The sequence below is a fragment of the Artemia franciscana genome, unplaced genomic scaffold, assembly GCF_032884065.1.
Source record: "Artemia franciscana unplaced genomic scaffold, ASM3288406v1 Scaffold_188, whole genome shotgun sequence".
NCBI classification, from domain to species: Eukaryota; Metazoa; Arthropoda; class Branchiopoda; order Anostraca; family Artemiidae; genus Artemia; species Artemia franciscana.
In genome coordinates this window covers 712784-734166 of record NW_027062997.1, presented here as the reverse complement: position 1 = coordinate 734166, position 21383 = coordinate 712784, and the positions used below count along the sequence as shown (strand labels likewise).

Genomic DNA, 21383 nt, shown 5'->3' with positions numbered 1-21383 from the left:
TTAGATACAGATGAGGTTATAGAAACACTAGATGGGGTTAGTGGTACCGTTTATTGTTACTAGTGTAATTTTTCAGTGTCATAAGCTTGGTACTGCAAACGAAATTTAACTATAGTGATAACAAATAAAGAAGTATTACGAATTTAATAAATAAATATCAGGACATATTTGTATGTAAAACTGACAATCAATGCGTAAATTGCTAATTATATTCTGATCTTGAGAAGACAAGGGGGCTACTAGCCCTACTCCTTTGAAATTTGTCTCGTTTTGAGTTTGAACCTATTATATATTGTAATTTATGTTCGTTTTGTTTTTGTTCTTTTATTAAATGTTAATTCTGATAGTTTTACGCATGGAAGATAAGAAAAACTAACTTGTGGAATTTGAGAACACTTTCGTCCCTAAAAAATAAACAATAAGAATTCTTTGGCTCCCTAAGCCAAGTATGATGAATGATTTTACTCAGTGAAATAAAATAAAAAGAACACGTTTTTTCAACTGAAAATAAGGAGCAACATTAAAGTTTAAAATGAAAAGAAATTATCCCATGCATGAAAGGGGCTGTCCCCTCATCAACGCTCTGCTCCTTGTGGTATAGTGTTTAGTTACTTTAAGAAGAAGAGTTGTGACAAAGAGGCAATCTTTAGCGTAAAGAGCGGGGCGTTAATGAGAGGACAGCCCCTTTCATACATTGAATAATTTCTGTTTGTTTTAAGTTTGAATGTAGTTGACGTATATATATATATATATATATATATATATATATATATATATATATATAATTTTTTCGGGGGATTAGTGCCATCTATCCATACTTAAAGTTTTGCCAATTTTGTTTTTCTTCTTTCAGGTGCACACTGTCAACGCAAAACCATTGGTGAAGAATTTTCAGTCGAGCGTTGTTTTTAATTAGTCCTTTATTTTGAGATTGAAAAAATAAATATTAATGTCTTATTCCTATTTTGTTTGAATTATTGTTGGAGGTGACTTATTTACATTCATATTACTTGCATTCCTGTAAATAGGGGTAGATGAAACTCTCACAGGCTAGTAAGAAGGCTCATTCTTTTCCCCATTCAAATATTTGAAGGAAACACCAAAATATGCTGATTCTGGATATAAGCCTTTTAGATGCCAGTTTCAGTTCCATTTATTGTGGTGCTTTTTCATTTGACGTTTTATACTGAAAATTAGCCAATTCAAAACTCGGCCGTTGACAAACAGTTTTTGGTTCTTCCATAGTAACACCAGTGATACTTCTGTGGTGGATTTGGCCTTTCTTGTGCCCGGAGTAAAACTTTGATGCAGTCTTTAAACTTTTGGTCTTTGCCCCAATTCGTACACCTCAAGCCACCAGCAGCAGGAACACATTGCACTAATACTTGGGCATTGCACTAATACTTTATTGCACTAATACGGGGGGCATTGCACTAATACTTTATTCAAAAAAATGTTTGGTAATTCTTCCGCAAATCTAAGAATTTTGCATATAACGTATGTTTTTTCTTAAATATTCTCTTTTCCATCTTACTAATACAACGAGGTATTTAAATTTTTTTTTTCACGCATGTTTTGAGGGCACAATTTTTTTTTTTGTGTTCGTCTTAATGTTTTACTCTGATTAAATCTTGGCTTTATGATTATTAGAATAATAACATACTCAATTGTCCTAATTATGAAGCTTTTAAATATTAATGAAATGTTTCGAATCATAATTATTTGGTGATAAGGGAATAAATGCAACGATTGTTCAAAGAATTGGTCAGTAAGTGATTGAAAAGGAGTTAGTGGAGGTTAATTTTAAAGTGGAAAAGCATCCTGGACTTTCAAGGTGAGACTTCTCTCATGTATATTTGTCTATTGTCAAACATGAATATAATCTTCTCTGTCAAAATACAAGTATGCATTTTAACATGGGCGAGGACTCGAAACCGTTTTGTAAAATTTAGATAATAAAAAAATTATTAAAAAATATGTAAACGTTATGAAAGCTTATAGAAAGACCTTCATATAAACATTATGTTTGCTCCAAGAATTGCGCTTCATTTTTTTTGGAAATCGTGTTACGAAACATCGTGGATCTAGAAGCGAATTATTTTGACATAGTACAAAACATGTTTGATGTAATAATGCTTTTGAACCTGTAAAGTTTTTTAAGAGGAGGAATGGGGAGTTGAAAATAAGTTCGTAAACCCAGTGAAAATTTTTATTGTCTTTTAGAACTTGATTTAACCTATTCCTGTGCATTTGCTTTTAAGCAAATAAGTATATTCTGCAGTTAAGTTTTTAAGTATTTTCTGCAATTAAACAGAAACACTGAACCGTCTCTGTGTAAATATTTTTGCAGTTTTCTGACATTTGCTATCTGCGCCCCATTTTTAATTAAAACAAAAAATCGTATTAATGTTAACCAAAGATAAACCGCTCGGTATATTCCACCCCATCAGATGATGGGGAGGGTGGATAATAATACTTTTGAACCTTTATAGTTTTTTTCTGAGGAGGAAGGTGGATAAAAAAAATTTGTTTGTGAGAAAATCTTTAGCAAACGTATCACTAGAGGCGCAGAAGATTGCCATTATAGCACATTGTAAAAGTTGTAGTTTTTTTTATCATGAAAACATATTATGCTTTCATTTTTCAACCCTATAAAACTTGTTTTTTTCCGGACGGAGTTCGCTTTTTTCATCTTTTCTGTCCCTCTTTTTATAGAAAAAGCCGTCAAAAACTAAGTGTTGCGTTGCTATAGGTTTAGAAAATTGCTACTCTAGCATTTAGTTCAAGTTAGACCGTATCCAAGGGGGGACGCCAGGGATTTTGAACCCCCACCCCGATCTGTTTGACTGACTCGTCAAAACGCAACAAAATGTATATAAAGTTTACTGCTAAAGTTTCTTACTGTTTTCAAAAGTAGAGTTAAGAGAAAGAGTCAAACTTTAGCGTAAAGAGCGGGGCGTTGAGGAGGAAAAGCCCTTTTCATATACGCAGTAATTTCTATTCATTTTAAGTTTTAATGTTGCTCCTTATTTTCATTTAAAAAAAAAATTATTATTTAATCTAAAAGTAAGGAGTAACATTAAATTTCGATTCCAACAGAAATTATTCTAATATGAATAAGAAAAAACAGCTCCCCTCTTTCAATTTTATTGGTGGAAGTCTTATTTTATGTGGATTGAACTTTCCACGGAGGAGTTTGTGGCGAGGGTAGAACAATTTTTCATGGATTGGTTGCCACATTCTCCTGCATTGTTTGAAAAATAATCAGAAATTAAATAAAAAATAAATTATTATCAGCTAAAAGTTAGGAGCAACATTAAATTTCGAAACCAACAGAAGTTCTTCCAATATGAATATGAAGAAATGGCTCTTCTCCTCGATTTTTTTTCGTTTTAAGTTTGAATGTTGCTGCTTCCTCTCAGTTGAATAAAAACAGATTTTTTTTCTATTTAGTCAACTAAGACTTGGTAGTGGGTATAAATCACAAAAAAAACGCGTGAATAAAAATATACAACATGTACCCATAAAAAACACGTTTATAACAGGTATAATAAACTAAGGTTTTTAAAACTGATCTTAGAAGTTTGAAGCATCTTGTACCCTCCTCCAAATGTACGGTATTAGTGATTCCATGTCAATGTCTAAGAGACTCTCCTGTTTCACTAGCTGTAATAACCTTTCATTCTTATAAACCATATTGAAAACCAGATAATCTAGGGGATGGCCATAAAATAGTATTTGAATTTCTATACATTCCTTTGCTTTCTGCGTAATTTGACACATTTTTGATTTTTCCAAACCTCTGCTTCCTCCCAAGCTTACAGAAAAGTTTAAGCAAGACATGAGTTGTTGAAATACTTACAATTTTTTTTTTGAATATTCCAGTGTTTGAAACTAACACTTAAAAGCGTAACACTGAAATCTTAGTTTAGATTCTAAAATAAAGAAAGGAAAACTTTTCTTTTAGTTAAAAACTTAAAAACATCAACATAAAAAAAATGAATTTCCCAGAAGAGTCAAAAAAGGTAGAAGAAATTCAGGCTATAAGAACTGAAGCCAGGTCAAAAACACAGAACAGATGTATCAAGAACATGCTATAGAGTTGACAAAGAATCATATCAAACTTGCAAAACAAATATATCAAAAATGTAATGACTTTCTTTTTTCATTTATACCTTTTTCATCTATTTTCAATTTTACTCTTTTTTTCTAACAATTCGTAGTAGCGAACTATATTAAGGAGCTACCAGGCTCAATAGTAACCAAGACACTCAAAACAGAATTTGATGCCAATACATCCATCAAAAGAATTGAGATTTTATGCTGATTTTAAATATATATATGTTTCATCGAGTATAGTCTTACCCTTCGAAAGTCAGGACCCTTCGAAAATTGGCCATATTTTTTTTCAAAAAAGGGAGAAATACCCCCTAAAGTCATAGACTTAATGAAAATTACACTATCAGATTCAGCGTATCAGAGAACCCTACTGTAAAGGGCCTGTTCCCTCCTCAACAACTCGCTCTTTACGCTGAAGTTTGACTCTTTCTCTCAACTCTACTTATTAAAAAAGTAAAAGACTTTTACGTAAAGAGTGGGGCGTTGAGGAGTGAACAGCCTCTTTAATATACAGAGTAATTTCTGTTCGTTTTAAGTTTTAATGTCGCTCTTTACTTTCAGTTAGAAAAACTTATTTTTTTTTATAATTTAATTTCTGAACGTTTCTGAATTAATACATGTTTTGATTGCGGCTCTCTGTACATGAATAAAAATAAAATTTGTATATTAATTTGTTTTTTTGGATAATTGGCTGTCTCATAGTTTCATAGGTGGTTTCATAAGAAACCGCGCCCTCTGGTAGGAGATAACATGTAAGTAGAATTCTTAGCAATTAAATAAAAAAAGATTTTTTCAACTGAAAGTTAGGAGCCAAATTAAAACCTAAAACAAACAGAAACTACGCCATATATGAGGGGGTTTGCCTCATCTTCAATCCTTCGTTCGTTGTGTGAAAGTGTTTTGATAACTTTTAAAAAGCCTCATATTCCATCAAAACGGCCATTGTGTCTCATAAGTAATTCTTAAGTGATTGGGACACAAAGTCATATATTAGCGTAAAGAGCTGAGAGGAGGTTAACCACCCTCATATATAGAATTTTTTTTTCGTTTGAAGTTTCAATGTTGCTCTTCACTTTTAGTGGAAAAGTGTTATATTAAATTCAATTTAATCTTTTCAAGTACTGCCGAAAAATCTGGCTTTCTTATTTGTAAAATTTCCTCTTTACGCAGATAATTTCTCAAAGTAAAGTTTCTTCCACTTAAACTAACCCCCTCCCCAACTGGAAAATTCTCTCTAGACATTTCAATCCTCGTTGAAAAATTCTTACGGACGATTCCACCTAACAATTTCTCTTTAGTATACTTTCATTGGAAAAGGACATTAATTTCTAGTGGTTTTTAAGTAATTTCGGATATCCCCCTCTGTAAAATTTATTTTTGGGAAATTTCCTCACCTCCAATGGAAAGTAACTCTCACACAAATTTTCCCCAAAAAAATTTCCTAAGCGGGAAATTCCCCCTCCCATACAAAGACCAACAATTCCAACACTACTGAAAATTTTTCCTGGAACATCTGCCCATCTTTAATTTAGTCGGCAAAGACAAAGTTTGTTTTTCGTGCTTGCGTTTCTAACTCGTTTCTTAAAGAATTGTGACAAATATCATGCTAAATCCTCGGATACTTTCCTCTTCGTGAAAAGTTCTTCCCGAGAAAATTTTATCACAAAAAATTGCCCAAAAATACTCATGCATTTTTCCTAATATTTACTTTGTGTTTTAACAATGTACAAATTGTTTATAGTGCTGGCGAAGTTCAGCTGGAAGTAAAGAGTAACATTAAATTTCGAAACCAACAGAAAGTATTCCATATATGAAGAAACATCTCCCCTCCTCAATTTTGTTCGTTTTGATTTTGAATGTTGCTGCTTCTTTTCACTTGAAAAAACTGCTTTTTATTTAATAAACTGAGCGTAATGAGCTGTATTAAAAGTTAATGTAATTGAAAATCATTTCGTATATATTAGGAAGGCTTTTTTTAGAACTTTTAAAAACCTTCAGATACTAATTAAATGACTTTTGAGTTTCAAAAGTCGTTCTTAAGGAATTGGAAGAAAAAGTCAATCTTTGGCGCAAAGAGTGGGCTGGTTATTCTCGGATTACTTTTGACCATTAAAAGGGGCACTAGTCTTTAAAATTTCCAATTTAATGAGCCCCTTTCGAAGTTTTTACGACAGCTCCTTCTGCACGAAGTTCCCTGGTCTAAAAAACAAAACAAAAAAAAACAACAGAAAAACATATTATGCCCACATCGCTCTTTACTTAGGCAGCACTATCGGGCTGCCTATGATTATCGAATTTGGATGCGTTTTAGTGACTCATGAGCAGCCAGGCAAAAATGAGTGAGAATGGTGGCCTCATGATTCCTTCTCTTTAAGGGATTAATATGGAAGATGAAGGCCAGGGGACCTAAAATTTCTCAACGACCTACCCCTTAAAAATAAAACTCTTAAACATTCACGTAAGACTTTTTTGGTGAAAATTGACAAACAAAACTATCCACAAAATATGTTGTTTTTTTTTAAAGTAAAGGGCTTCATAAAACCAAAATAAAGACAAATTATCTTCAAATTTAAAAATTATGAAATCTAAAAGAAAAAAAGATTTAAATGTTTTTCAACCACAACAAGGCTATATTAATAAAAAACAAACAGAAATGAATTTTAAAAACTTTTTCTACAAAGCAAGCTTGCCAAAGAAGAGTTAAAAGCTCCATTAAACTAAAAACGAGTAGAAAAGAAATTGAATAATCTTTTTAAGTATAAACTACCAACAAATAAATAAATAAATTAAACCCCAGACTAACTGAAATTACAATAAATAACCGAGTAAAACTCAAAACGGGCAAAAACTCACAGGAGTAGACCTGACAACCCCCACGCCTTCTCAGACCAGAACATAATCAGACATAAACAAAATACATTTTAAATATTTTCACTTTTTATTTAACAAATAAAGAAGTGTTAAGACTTTAAGAAATAAATATCAGAATTTATTTGTATATAAAACTGACAATCCATGCGTAAATCGCAAATTATTTTCTGGTCTTGAGAAGACATGGGGGCTGCTAGCCTTACTCCTTTTAAACAAAAAACTAGACAATATCTAGTCTCTGCTTGGTTCAAGTAGGCTAAAAGGGAAACCGAGTCTCTTTAATAAACCAAATAACATTAATATTAAAATTTTAATATTATAATTTAATTTTGTATATTTAATAATTAAATTTAATATAATAACATTAATATTAAAATTATGATATTATAATTTAATATATTTGTGCTAAACACATTCTTCTTGGAAGTCCACTACTACTTTGTCACCTTGATCTCATGTTCCAAATGGTGTTCACAACTGGAATAGTTCCAACCTCGTTCTCTTCTGGTCGTCTTACTCCTGTTCCAAAAAAAAAAAATATCGCTGAATGAATATTCTTCATATCGCCCTATTACAGTTGCTACTACTTTCTGCAAGATTTTTGAAACACTCGTACTGCCAGAACTTACAAATAAATGCTACATGCCGCCATATCAGTTTGGCTTCCAAAAAGGCCTAGGGTGTGCCCACGCGCTTACTGCACTATCGTCAATACTTATAGATGCTGATAAGTCTGGTGATTCGCTCGTTCTAGCGAGTCATGATGTAAGCCATGCTTTTGACTCTCTGATTCACGCACAAATTCTCCTTGAGCTATATAAACGTGGAGCTGACACGTCTGCCATTCGTGCTTTATATGATATGCATAACCATCTTGCTGTTGTTATCAGACTACCTGATGGGGCCATAACACGTTTCGTTATTCCAGTCCGTGGAGGTGTCAGACAGGGTGCCCTTACCTCTCCAGTTGCCTTTAATAACTGTATATAATAACTGTATTATAAGCATATACTGTATTATACTGTATTATATAATAACTGTATAGTAACTGTATAATAACTGTATATTCACGCACAAATTCTCCTTGAGCTATATAAACGCGGAGTTGAGACGTCTGCCATTCGTGCTTTATATGATATGTATAACCATCTTGCTGTTGTTATCAGACTACCTGATGGGACCATAACACGTTTCGTTATTCCAGTCCGTCGAGGTGTCAGACAGGGTGCCCTTACCTCTCCAGTTGCCTTTAATAACTGTATCCTGAACGCCCAATCCAGTGCAGTTCCTTCGTGTATTTTAAAAGGGATTGATGTGTCACTTATCGCTTATGCAGATGATATTTTTAACCCTAGTCGAACAGTACAGTCGTTCGAAAGAAATTTTGCTATTTTAAGTAAAGAATATGCTAAGATTAACCTTACATTCAATGGAGAAAAATCGGATGTGGTTCTGTTCAACTGGGTTGAAACTCGAGCAGGATTTACTATTAATCTCGACGGCGCGCCAGTTTCCCCAAAATCACAAATGAAATATTTAGGGCTTCCTATCGGTGACACTCTCAAAGCAACAAGAAGGCTCTTGATCCTTCATTTCCAACGTCGAACAGCAGCTGCATACGGAAGCTTGGTAGCAAACAAACTTCGACTCAACCGTAAACTGCTAGCGAAACTCTACAATGCTTCTGCACGGCCGAACTTCTTATACCTTGCACCTTTTTGGCGTACGTTTACGATAACCGAGACGAAGGAACTTCGGCGAATCTATTTCCGGTATGCCAAATACCTGCTTGCCCTTCCACCATGGTCAAGCAACTCCTGGGTCATTAAAAGATACGGCATCATAGACCCGAATGCTTCTATCAGAAAAAACGTAGAAGCTTATAATAGTAGAATTGGTCGGCACCCATGGAGAGCTATTTTGTTTCAATGAATGTTTTGCTTTTGTATGTTTTAATTATTTTTAAGTAAGGTGAAGTGTTGAAAAGTTTCTTGTGTAGTTTTTTATTTCATTTTATTTTTCCTCTTTTCTTTTATTCACATTTTACTCCGTTTTTCATGTGTATTATAACGGGTTATAAATAAATTCAATTGAATTCGTTTCAATTTAATAATTAAATTTATAATTTAATTTAATATAATAACAATAATATTAAAAGTATAAAAAACACTGGAATTGAAAATGTGTTTCGGTTTTTTCATTTTCAAAAATTCTATACTCAAAAAGATGATGATATAAAGTCTCTTTATCCCCACAATCCCAAGTGGAACAATTACTTTTATAAATTCTACACAAAAATGAATTTAGTTTACAGTGACCGGTATCAGAATGTGTCAGCTAATAATTAGGAGAAGTTTTGCAACTTGAAGAAGGTCAGTATGATCATTAAAACTGAAGGTTCAGGGTTTATCAGCTTGGCTGAATAACTTATACCATATTATATATAGGTTTTACCGTAAAGTTTTCCAAATTTTATTTATAGTATTAGAAGTAAAAAGGAATCACCGAGTGCATAATGTGCTTGTGAGTCAGTATAATATGTACTTTGGGGGTTTAATATGGGGTTGAATTTAGAGAGAATGCAGTTGAGGTTTTTTAAGCGTATGTTAGGTCTTGATTATAAGTTTAATGGGTTAGTACTAAGAGGGGATATAGGAATAAAGTGTATGAGACAGAGTAGGTTAATTAGTATGGTTAAATATTGGGAAAGGGTATCATCGATAGAAGATAATAGGTTAGTTAAACAAGCATTTTTAATGATGCTTCAAGATAGGAGGAAGGATTCGTGGGCAAATCAGGTAAAGAATTTGGCTCCAGATGATTTGAAATGGGTAATGTATGTAAGGGGAAATTTTATGCCTCTTGGAGAACGTAGGAAATATTTAGGAAGAAATAGATTGAGGGATGGTCCTTACAGTTGCCCTATGTGTGGAGAGATGGATGAGTCTTTGCAAATTTTTTTAGGGGATTGTAGGGAGTTGAGGTATTTGTGCTTGGAAATATTTGGTAAGGTGGTTGGGGGGAGAGATTAGAATTTTGAGAAGTAGGTGTTACTTAACTATAAAAAATATTGGAAAGTTCGTCCGGGTAGGTATGAGGTATCGTGAAGTTTTCTTAAATAATTAGTTTAATGTCTTTTCAGTCTATGTTTGTTGCTGTATTTTTTTTTCACTTGTTTTGTGTATGTCACCTTGGCCCGATTGGGCTTTTCGTGTGAATAAATCTATCTATCTATCTATCTATGTATGTACATTTAATTTATGGTTATTCAGGGGTGGCCAGTAATCAGGCCTTCCTCTCTTTAGATATCTGGTGTGAACTTTCTCTTTGGCTGTGAGGTCGATAGGATGGGATCCTGCTGTAGCCGTTATTGTATTAGTTTTAGCAGATAAAAAAGACGTTGGAAATTAGATCCATAGAAGTTCTTTGAACAGATCGTGACTTTTTTACAATTTTTTTTCAGTGCTGACAACTATACAGGTATTGCCTATAAAATGGTGGATTCAATAGCTGCTTTATATAACTCTCTTATGGCAAATGGATTAAGAACCCAAGTGGTTATGGTGGCACATATCAATTTGGTTGAATATTGTCTGACAACTTTTACTTTACTTTCAACCTGTTCATTCCAAAGTAATTTCCTATCCAAAATTAAGCCCAAGTATCTTATTTTATCACTTATTGGTCTATTACGACTTAAAAACTGAAGATTATTTTTTTAAATTTCTCTTTCCTCCATATCGATGATAGCTTCACATTTATTGACATCACCATATATATATATATATATATATATATATATATATATATATATATATATATATATATATATATATATATATATATATATATATATATATATATATATATATATATATATATATATATATATATATATATATATATATATATATATATATATATATATTTGTACATATATATATATATATATACATATATACATATATACATATATATACATACATATATATATACATATATACATATATATATATATATACATATATACGTATATACATATATATATATATATCATGAAAAGAGAAATCACCAATGCTACAGCACAAATATATATTATATATATATTTGTAATACAAATACATATATATATATATATATATATATATATATATATATATATATATACGTATATATATATATATATATATATATATATATATATATATATATATATATATATATATATATATATATATATATATATATATATATATATATATATATATATTTATATAGTAAATTATTTTCAGCTGAAAATTAGGAGCAACATTAAATTTCGAAACCAACAGAAGTTCTTCTTATATGAATATGAAGAAATAGCTCCCCTCCTCCATTTTCTTTGTTTTGAGTTTTACTGTTGCTGCTTCCTCTCAGTTGATTTTTTTTTCTATTTAATCAACTGAGACTTGGTAGTGGGTATAAATCGCAAGAAAAACATGTGAATAAACTATACAACATTTACCCATAAAAAACGCATTTATACAGGTATGATAAACTAATGTTTTTGAGCCTGATCTTAGAAGTTTGAAGCATCTGGCACCCTCCTCCAAAGGTACGGTATTAGTGACTAGATGTCAATGTCTAAAAAAATTTTCTGTTTGACTGGCTGTAATAACCTTTCCTTCCTATAGATCATATTGAAAACCATAAAATGAAGGGTTTGTCTATAACATAGTACTTGAATTTCTATACATTCTTTTGCTTTTTGCATTAGGTAATGGCTGATTTTTTTTTTCCATTACCATTACCATTAGATAATGGCTGCAATGGCTATAGTAAGGCAACCTGACGCACTTTGATCTTTCCAAACCTTTGCTACCTCTCAATCTTACAGAAAAGATTAAGCAGGACATGAGTTGTTAAAATAATTTTAGACAAATTTTGAATATTCCAGTTTTTGACAACAGAATTTTGATTTTATGTTGATTTTAAATATATAAGTTCCATCAAGTTTAGTGCTACCCATCAACTTTTCAGAGCTTGCGAAAATTGGCCTTATTTTTCAGAAAAAAAGAAAACACCCCCTAAAAGTCATATAATCTTAATAAAATTACATTATCAGATTCAGCGTATCAGAGGTTTTAATACTGTAGAGTTTTCAAGCTCCTAACTGCAAAAATGTAGGATTTGGTAGTTTTTGTCAAAAGAAAGATCACTGATACGTGTATATATTCTTTTTTTTTGTTCATTTTCCCCCCATGGATGATCACATCGACCCAGTGCTGTTAGAATGTAACAGGAAGCGTCATTTTAACAGAAATTAAAAGTTTTAGTGCCCTTTTTAAGTAAAAAAAAAACTGAGGGACAGTAGGATCCCTCCCACACTCATTTCTTCCTCCAAGTCACCGGATCAGAATTTTGAGATAGCCATTTTGTTCAGCATAGTCGAAAAAGCTAGTAACCATGTCTTTGAGAACGACTTAATCCCCCATGGTTCCTGGGGGAAGGGCTGCAAGTTATGAACTTAGCCCAATCTTTACATGTAGTATCGGCTATTGAGAAGTATGCTGACATTTTCAGGGGGGATTTCTCTGATGGAGGAGGGTCGGGGGTTGTTAGTTACGATGTAGGATCTTTCCGAGGGGAAAGAGAATTGTCATGAAGGGGGTGCTGAATTTTTCAGTGTTATTGAAAAAAACGACGTGAAATTAAATCAAAAAGCAATCATTTTTAATTTAAGTGAGGAACAACATTAAAGCTTAAAACTAACAGAAATTATTATGTATATGAGGGGGGTTCATCCCCTCCTAAATACCTCACTCTTTAGGCTAAAGTATTTTTAGCAATTCCAAAATAGTGCACCGATCGGATTGGTGCGGTGGATTCAGGATCCTATGTCTAAGTGGACATGGGCTCGACCCCCAGTCCCCCATTGCACTTCCTGGCTGAAGGGCCAAGAAACAGAGATCAGCACCACCGGTAGGGACTGTAAAGTCTAATGCCGTATCCTTTACCTTTACCTTTTTTTCATTTATTCAAATTAAACAGCCATTGTGATTCAGGGGCCAGTCTTAAAGATTTGGAACAAAATTCAAACTATTGTGTAAAGAACGAGGTTTTGACGAGGGTATGAACCCTGTCATATAGGAAATATAATGTACGAATATAGAAGCTCGTAACGTAATTTAATTTTTAAGTTACGTGTTTTTATTCGTAATAAAAACGTTCTATTTAGTTCAATAAAAGGTTCGCTATTTAGCTAAAAAAGTAAACTTAAAATGCAAATTTCGTTTTAGTTATTCATGCACGGTGAGCCAAAATCAAAACCTGTATTAATTCAAAATTGTTCAGAAATTGAATAAAAGACAAGTTTTTGTTACTGAAAGTAAGAAGCGACATTCAAACTTAAAACGACCAAAAATTATTCTGTATATGAAAGAAGATGTCCCCTCCTCAACGTCCCGCTCTTTACGCTAAATTGTGAATTTTCCCCCTCACCCCATCGAAAATTTCCTTGTACTAACACCAATTAATAGGTCTGAGTTTTTCCTTCAATGCCCAGATTGGACTTGAATTGTTTTTTTGTTTTTTTCATTCTCAACAATTTTTGATAGGTTTGTTCAAGCTAGTCCCCCTTTGATCATGTCTTTCGTTTGTGAAGTGGAGATATTTGGCTTTTGACTTGTGGTACAGTTTATTTTTAATTCTCTTATTAAAAAATATTGCCCTTTTTCATATTCACCTTTGGTCTTTTCTGTATGAGATTAAAAACCATCCTTTAAGCTTCTTATAGATTCTTCGAATTATTTTTTGTATGATATTTTTATTAATCTTTCTTATCTTTCCTGAAATCTAAAAAAGTAACTGGTCTGAAATTCACACTTTGATCTTTTTTAAAAATTCAAGAAACGAAATCCATGAAATAAACATTTTGACTGAAACTAAATTTGAAATTTAATATTTTGAATGGAGGCAAAGAAGAAAAGAACATGGAACTTGCAAATTCTCCTACTGTCTGGCATCTATTAACAATAATACGTCAATGGCTACTAGGAACACAAAATGTCCCTCATTGCACAAATGATGTTTCAAACAGTTCGTGGTAACGAACTGTAGTAAGGAGCGACCCGGCTCAATAGTAACCAAAACTTTAAAAAACGGAATTTTGATACCAATAGTTACATCAAAGAAATTATATTTTAATGCTGATTTTAAATATACAAGTTTCATGAAGTTTAGTCTTACCCATTAAAAGTTACGTGCCAGAGAAATTTTGCCTTATTTTAGAAAATAGGGGGAAACACCCCCCAAAACACCCCCTAGTTTGTGGTAACGAACTGTAGTAATGAGTGACCCGGCTCAATAGTAACCAAAACTGTAAAAAACGGAGTTTTGATACCAATAGTTACATTAAAAGAATCGTATTTTAATGCTGATTTTAAATAGATAACTTTCATCAAGTTTATCCTACCCATTGAAAGTTACGAACCTGAGGGAAATTTGCCTTATTTTAGAAAATAGGGGGATACACTCCCTAAAAAGTTATCGAATCTTAACGAAAATCACACCATCAGATTCAGCGTATCGTAGTATCATTCAGCGTATCATTATGCAGTGTTTCAAGCTTCTATCTAAGAAATGTAGAACTTCGTATTTTTTGCAAGAGGACAGATCACGGATTCGTTTTTTTTTGTCAGGGATGATGGTATCGACCCATATATGTACACATATATAGATGTATATATATATATATATATATATATATATATATATATATATATATATATATATATATATATATATATATATATCTTATATATACAAAAATAAGTTGTCTGTGTGTGTGTGTCGAGTGGCGTCATGTTTGTGTGTCGACTGACGTCATCTTTGTCGACTGACGTCATTATAAGGATTGACCTGTATGCGTCATGAAGTTGTTTGTCGACTGACGTCATGTTTGTCAACTGATGAAATTACATACCGGGACACCGAGACACAAATGACGACCGGGACACAGGGACACAACTACAACGGGGACGCCGGGGGCACAGGCGGGATATATAAATGACGACTGGGACACAGGGAATGTTCGAATAGAAATCAGTGCAGCGAGAACTGCACTGATGAAGTTACTCCCCTTATCTATAAATACCCAAACTGACATATACCCAAATAAAACCCACAAGATATTCCCAGAAAATGATAAAATGATAAAATACCCCAGAAACTAAAGTGAAAGTGACACTTGCATCTATTTAGAATCTACTTAACCCAGTATAAACCCTAGCATACAACACCTCCCTCCTTACATTGAACCGTCCCGGTTCAAATTAAAAAGAAGCAAAAAAAAATAAAAACATCTGAGAATTTAAAAGACATACAATGTACGTTTTAATCACTTCTGTCCATTTTGAAGCAGCTTGCACTTAAAATGTCAATTTTTGCTCTATCATAGAGAAATCTTGGGAGTTGCATTGCAAACGACTGGCTCATTGTCACATGCAACTGAAAGTTTATGACAGACCAGCTTATCACCACACCCTACCGAAAGTAGGGTGTGCTACCCATCCCACACTGGAACAGTCAGTTTCTACCGTATCACTGTTTCACTTGTAAATGATCTTCGATGAACAGATGTTGCTCCTCGATGACAGCAAAACCTTAGGAGAACCAGACGGATTCAATACGTAAATCAGGAATAAATATTTAAATCAGGATCAAATGCGTAAATCAGGATCAAATAGGTAAATCATATAGGTAAATCAGGATCAAATGCATAAATCAGCATCAAATGCGTAAATCAGGATCAAATAGGTAAGTCAGTATCAAATAGGTAAGTCAGGACCAAACGCGTAAGCCGGTGGATTCCTCTTCTGCCTGCATGATGCTTCAAAGTAATTTTGGAAAATGGTGAAATGAATAGCAAGAGAAATCTCGTCTGCGAAAAGTATGGCTCTCATGTCACGTCGATGAAGCTACTCTAGGCTGATCAATGAAGAATCGAAGTGCAGCTTCTCTTTGGAACTTAGTGGATATGGATGGATGTAGAAAAGAGTCATGGCTGACTATCGATGTGGCGATGGTGTGCCGTCGCGTGTAGGTCGTTGCATCTAGAAGCATGGTAAGTATCAATTACTTATAAATAAAAGAAACACAAAATAAAGGAAACAGGTACATGGTGCGAGTAATATACATAAAATAAAATTTTTTGACAAATTAATTTTCCAACAGCTTAGAAAACACATTCAATATTAAGCGCTTAACACTAGGTTGGTCCGTTGCAATAGCATTTGCGCCACCTAACGTTTTATATTGAAGGCACTCCATACTCCGAGTTTCTCGTTGCGGCCACAATCGCAGAGGACCCGGGACCTTAAATTTCTTCTCGACCGACTCATGCAACTGCGCTAACTGCGGGAAGTAGAATCTTCTCTACCAATCGCAGTTAGGCTTGACGGATCCAAACTTTCAAAGTCATTCGTTGACTGACCTTGAAAGCTGCTGTCCATTTAATCATTAGTTGATAAAAGAGGAATTTGTTTGGGTAAAATTATAGGCGCCATGTTCGTAAAATTTTCTCGTTGCCTGTATGGCGTGCTAGTGTGGCTTGGTTGTAAAATGTCACCAGTTGTGTCGAGCCACTGGTCAGTCGAATCGATGGTTGAACTATCCTGTGCCAAATTAGTATGACGAGCAGTGTCGTAGTGTGGAAAAGCTCCCGAGTCACATTCGATGTCTTATTATTGTGTGCAAGTAGTCTTTTTGTCCGTATGTCTGTCTGGTAGCTGCTCACTGGGTTCAAACAACCAAGGAGTTCATAGAATGGCCGGTTTTAGTCGGTTTTGATGCACAGTAATCACGCGTGATTTCCCATCAATTTTCTTGATTTTATAGTTAGCTTCGTTTACCCTTGCTAAAACCCTATATGGACCGTCAAATTTTAAATTTGAAAGTTTTTGTCCTTTCCCAGACAATTGAACATTTAATTAAACTACATCTCCGGGAATATAAGGTTTAAAATGAACTTTTTTATCATATTGTTGTTTTTGTTTGAACCTAGGTGCTATTATATTTGAGCTGGGCCGTTGAAAAATATCTCTAGATCGCATTAACATTTCAGATTTGTAAGAGCTATCAGAATCATAAAGTGTTCGCTGTTCTACAACTTTTTCTGCAGGAAAAATTACATCTCGCAGATATATAAGAAAGAAACTATTTTCTTGGGTCATATTATGTTTAGTCCATGCATCCCAATCCCCTCGGTGTTGCTGAAGATTCATTCTTTTCAATTATCAAAAACTCAAGGAAATGACTAGGTTCAACCTACAAAAATTTCGACAGAAATAATTGAAGAAATTTTTAAAAGAAATTTTAAAGACAGTGAATCTTCAGCGAAATAAAAAAAAGGTAAAATTCATCTTACGTAAAAAACGAAAATAAATATAAAATCTACAACACCAGAATCCAAACTTCAATTTCTCTGTACATGTTTAGCTAATTTTTAACTTTCTTCTTCTTTGTTCTTTTTAAGTGAACCTTTTTCAAGTTTAAATAGAGGAAAACGTATGTCTAGTGAGAGTAATAAAGAAAAGATAACCAGGTAAATTTGATTTATAGAGGCTGCCAAAGGAAATAATATATTTTTAGAACTTGCTGAAGTATTTCATTCGATTTTTCACTTTTTGGACTTCGTTTCTCACTTCCCTGAAAACTGATAGAGGTTAAACATGTTGGAGTTTAGATGCCATTTAATATGTCACACAACATACTCCATCCACTTTACTACTAAATGCTCTGTGTTAATAACAATATTATACTTCTAAAATTTTCAACAATGCACGCACGATTAGATGTACTATCTATTAAGAACCAAATTAGCTTGTGAATTTTCCCTCTCCTTTTTATGGTTATTTATACTACCTTTTTTTACTATTGTTTGTACAATGAAAGGGGAAGTCAATAAAAGTCGAAACATATTTACAAATAATTGAATATACTTTTATTTTCAAACATTGTTCTGACACCTATCTCAAAATGGTTATAGCTTTTATCTGACCAACCCAAAATACGATTCACTACTGCTCGAGCAGTGATCAGTAATTTTCTTAGTAGCACATAGATATAACAGCACCGAATGTTTTCCAGACTATGCTTTCAATTATTCTTATGGTTGAATTTCTTTTCTTCAAATTTTTACCAGCTGTAAAAACCAGTTAGTTGTTTAGATAAGAGCTAGCAATTTTTTTAGTGCCATGAGAATCATTTTCAAGTATGATGTGCATTAATTTTTTACAACAACGAATCAACTTTCTCAGTTTCTTCTTCTTCTTTTTCTTTGTGAAATTTTTAGTGTAAACTATGTTGACAACTTCTAGCTTAAGTATTTAAAATTTTTCTGGAAAGTATTTTCCTGTAAAACTTAACACAAAGAAACGAAACCAAACAAGTTTGGTTCACTGAAGCTATGAAATAGAACAGCATATTTTTAAAGACTGTCAGCTCAAATCAAATTCTACTTAATTAATAATTTTCAGTTATTGTTAGTTTCAAGATTCATCTATCTATGTTTAGTCTACTATAAATTTTACTATGTTTTTGCTTGATGGGGTCAATCATTACAATTTTGTTCATTTTTATTTTTACAACAATTTCCGTGTGTTTTTAAGCTTTGATTTATTGTATTACTTTATTTGTCCTCACTTTGAGTTTTGATATGGCTTTACTTTGTTGCGAAAAGGTTATTTTTTGGAAAACTCATTTTTTTCAATTAATACAAGATAAGAAGAGAAGCACATTAAAACACAAAATTCACTTGTAAGAACACACTTTTTACTAGTGCATCAACTATTGTTTTGTTTTCTCCCTTGAAATTGTGATTGCCTGCTTCACAAAAACCGGATATTTTTAACGTTATGTCCTTCTAATCATCTTTGGAAAATCTAATGGAAGCGAAACCATGCAACAAATTAAGCAATTAAAACCTGATTTAAAGAAGGACTAAATGTGGCTTACGTTAGTTCTGATTGAAACCTTTCCAATCAGGTCCATTACATCGCGTAAAACACCAATGCCGTTCACAGTGTGTGTAACTGGTCTCTGATATGAGCTATTCAAGCCTAAAATTCATAATAAGAAGTTTTTAAATGTTTTTAAGTGTGTTTGTATAACCAAAATGTCTAAGATAGTTCTTTAAACAGATTTTGTGAAAATAGAAGTTTTATTTCCTATTCATTTTATTTTTAAGGGTGGGGTTGCAATTTGATTTATCGATTACACTTTTTAAGAAGGTTAATGTTCAGTATTTCAAAACAAAATAGAAATTGAAAACATCAGAACTGAAATCTCTTCTGCTTAGCATGAATAACATTTTAATTTGTATAATAAACAATTAGATGGTACTGAATTACGACATGTATAATTTTATCCAAACTGAATATATTAATTGAGGCTGTATTAAAAGAGCTCCTAGAACTAGAATTTTAATTTGGGAAAATTAAGGAAAGGGGGAGCGGGAGTTTTTTTCTGAAAAAAAGAAACATTCTTTCTTCTTAAATCTGGGGGAGGGAGGTTAGTTGTTCATTTTTTCCGTTAAAAATTTTCAGAGATATATTTTTAAGGTATAGAGGGGAGCAAAAGTTATAGGTAGGAAATTGCCAAATTTAAGGACAAATTTTTTATTAATGAAGCATTAGAACCAATTTTACCGTGAAAGCAAATTACTTTGATCACACAAACTGATTTTCCCAGATTTTCATCTTAATCTACTCAATGACTAATTTTCACAATATTGATATGCTCAAATCAGCAAACTTACTTATCCGACAGTGCTTTACATTGAATATTTACATTGACTATTCTTTACTTGTATGTCTTTTCACAGTCCTTGGAATAAACTTAAGTTTTTGAGAAATGTGTCCAGAGGAAAAATACAAGTACCATTAGGTCTTACTAAAAGCCATATATGATGAAGTATGAAAAATCTTACCAGATTGACTTGTAGACCGAAATACTGACTTAACTTTTTTGTTCATGGAAAGAGAATAGTTGGCAAAGCCATATATTTTTAAACAAATAACTATAAATGCTGCTAAAATATCCAGGTAGATTCAACATTTAGTTTTTATTTAGAACTCAGTTATATTTAATTATTAGGCTTTATCTTCAGCCTAAAATGAAAGAGTACACGATACTTAGCCTCTAAAATGATTATCAAATATAAAAGGGGCTAACATTGTAGTCTGTTCTGCATTTGTAGAGATACAAAGCGCTCATAGTTGTGTATTATCGTTTTCCTCGGCACAAAATTAAGAACTAATTATAATTAACGAAAATTCTATTCTAAATTTTGTCAAAGCACTAAATTCATTTTTTTTTATACAGTGGTGCCAGTTGATGGCCTTTGCCCTCTGTTTTTTGTACTCCCACAAGACTTTTGAATATGCCGTTTTTGCGGCTATTTTCATTGACCGACGCAATTTTTAGAAATTTGCTTTGAGAAAAAATCAGAAAAATTTGGCCCCTCCAACTGGATATCGATAAATATTTTACTCACTTCCAGCTGAATTTCCCTGAATTCCTGTCACTGCTTTCAGAGGAACCGAAGGTGGTTGATTTTTTTGTCTGCTTGATATCATCGGTCATACAAAATTCTGATAATTGTGTTTTATTCTTTGTCTTGAAAAATAAATATAATAAATATTTAATTGTGATTAATGATAATTCAATTCTCAAGTACATCAATTTCAAAATTATTACGGGATTTAATACCTTAAAAATGTTTTTGTGAGTTCTCAGCTTTGGCTGACAGCTCTAAAGACAAAGGGCCTATTAGCAAATTTTTCTTGCTCCTCAGGGATAAAAATTGATAGGGGATCTTATTGGGAAAACAGTTTGAAAAGCTAACCAGAGACTCAAAATAAATATCAAAATATCAAAATAAATATAAATATACATATTCTACCAACAAAGATGCATTCTCTGTCACCCTTTTCATATATGAAACTAAAAATATTGGTTAAGTCACAGGGGTGTTATTCAAAGAAGTAGCAGCTTTTTTTGAAAGTCATTGCCATAATACATGGTCAGCCTAATCGTAAAGCAGTTCAGACAATCGTAAATAGAGACCATCTCTTAGGGTTGATTTGTTGTCAGACAAACTAAAATGGGGTTAAAGCCATGTCTATTACAATTTGATTTCAATATATGGATTCATATTTATATGCATATATAAATGCAATATATGCATTTCATATTTCAAATAGGCTTAGGTATTTTAAAGGTATACAATTTTCCAAAAATTCTCATTTTCACCTTAAGCTTGCGTTAGAAAACGATAATATACTATGTAAAAGTACGTATTTTAGTAAATTTAAGTGGTAATACCGAGGCCTTATTTTTTATTCTGGGGGGGG

At 32.7% G+C, this 21383-nt stretch overlaps 2 protein-coding genes across 3 annotated transcripts in view; one reads left to right on the top strand and one right to left on the bottom strand.

Annotated features, from left to right (window-relative positions):
• LOC136042726 (protein AF-9-like) overlaps positions 1-957 on the top strand; it is a 57068-nt gene extending 56111 nt beyond the window's left edge. Inside the window, exon 11 of the mRNA XM_065727687.1 lies at positions 854-957. The gene's annotated coding sequence lies outside the window, so the exon portion shown is untranslated. The remainder of the gene's footprint in view (positions 1-853) is intronic.
• The window catches only part of LOC136042725 (uncharacterized), a 171046-nt gene that overhangs the window by 53262 nt on the left and 96401 nt on the right, over positions 1-21383 (bottom strand). The gene's annotated exons all lie outside the window — the stretch shown is intronic.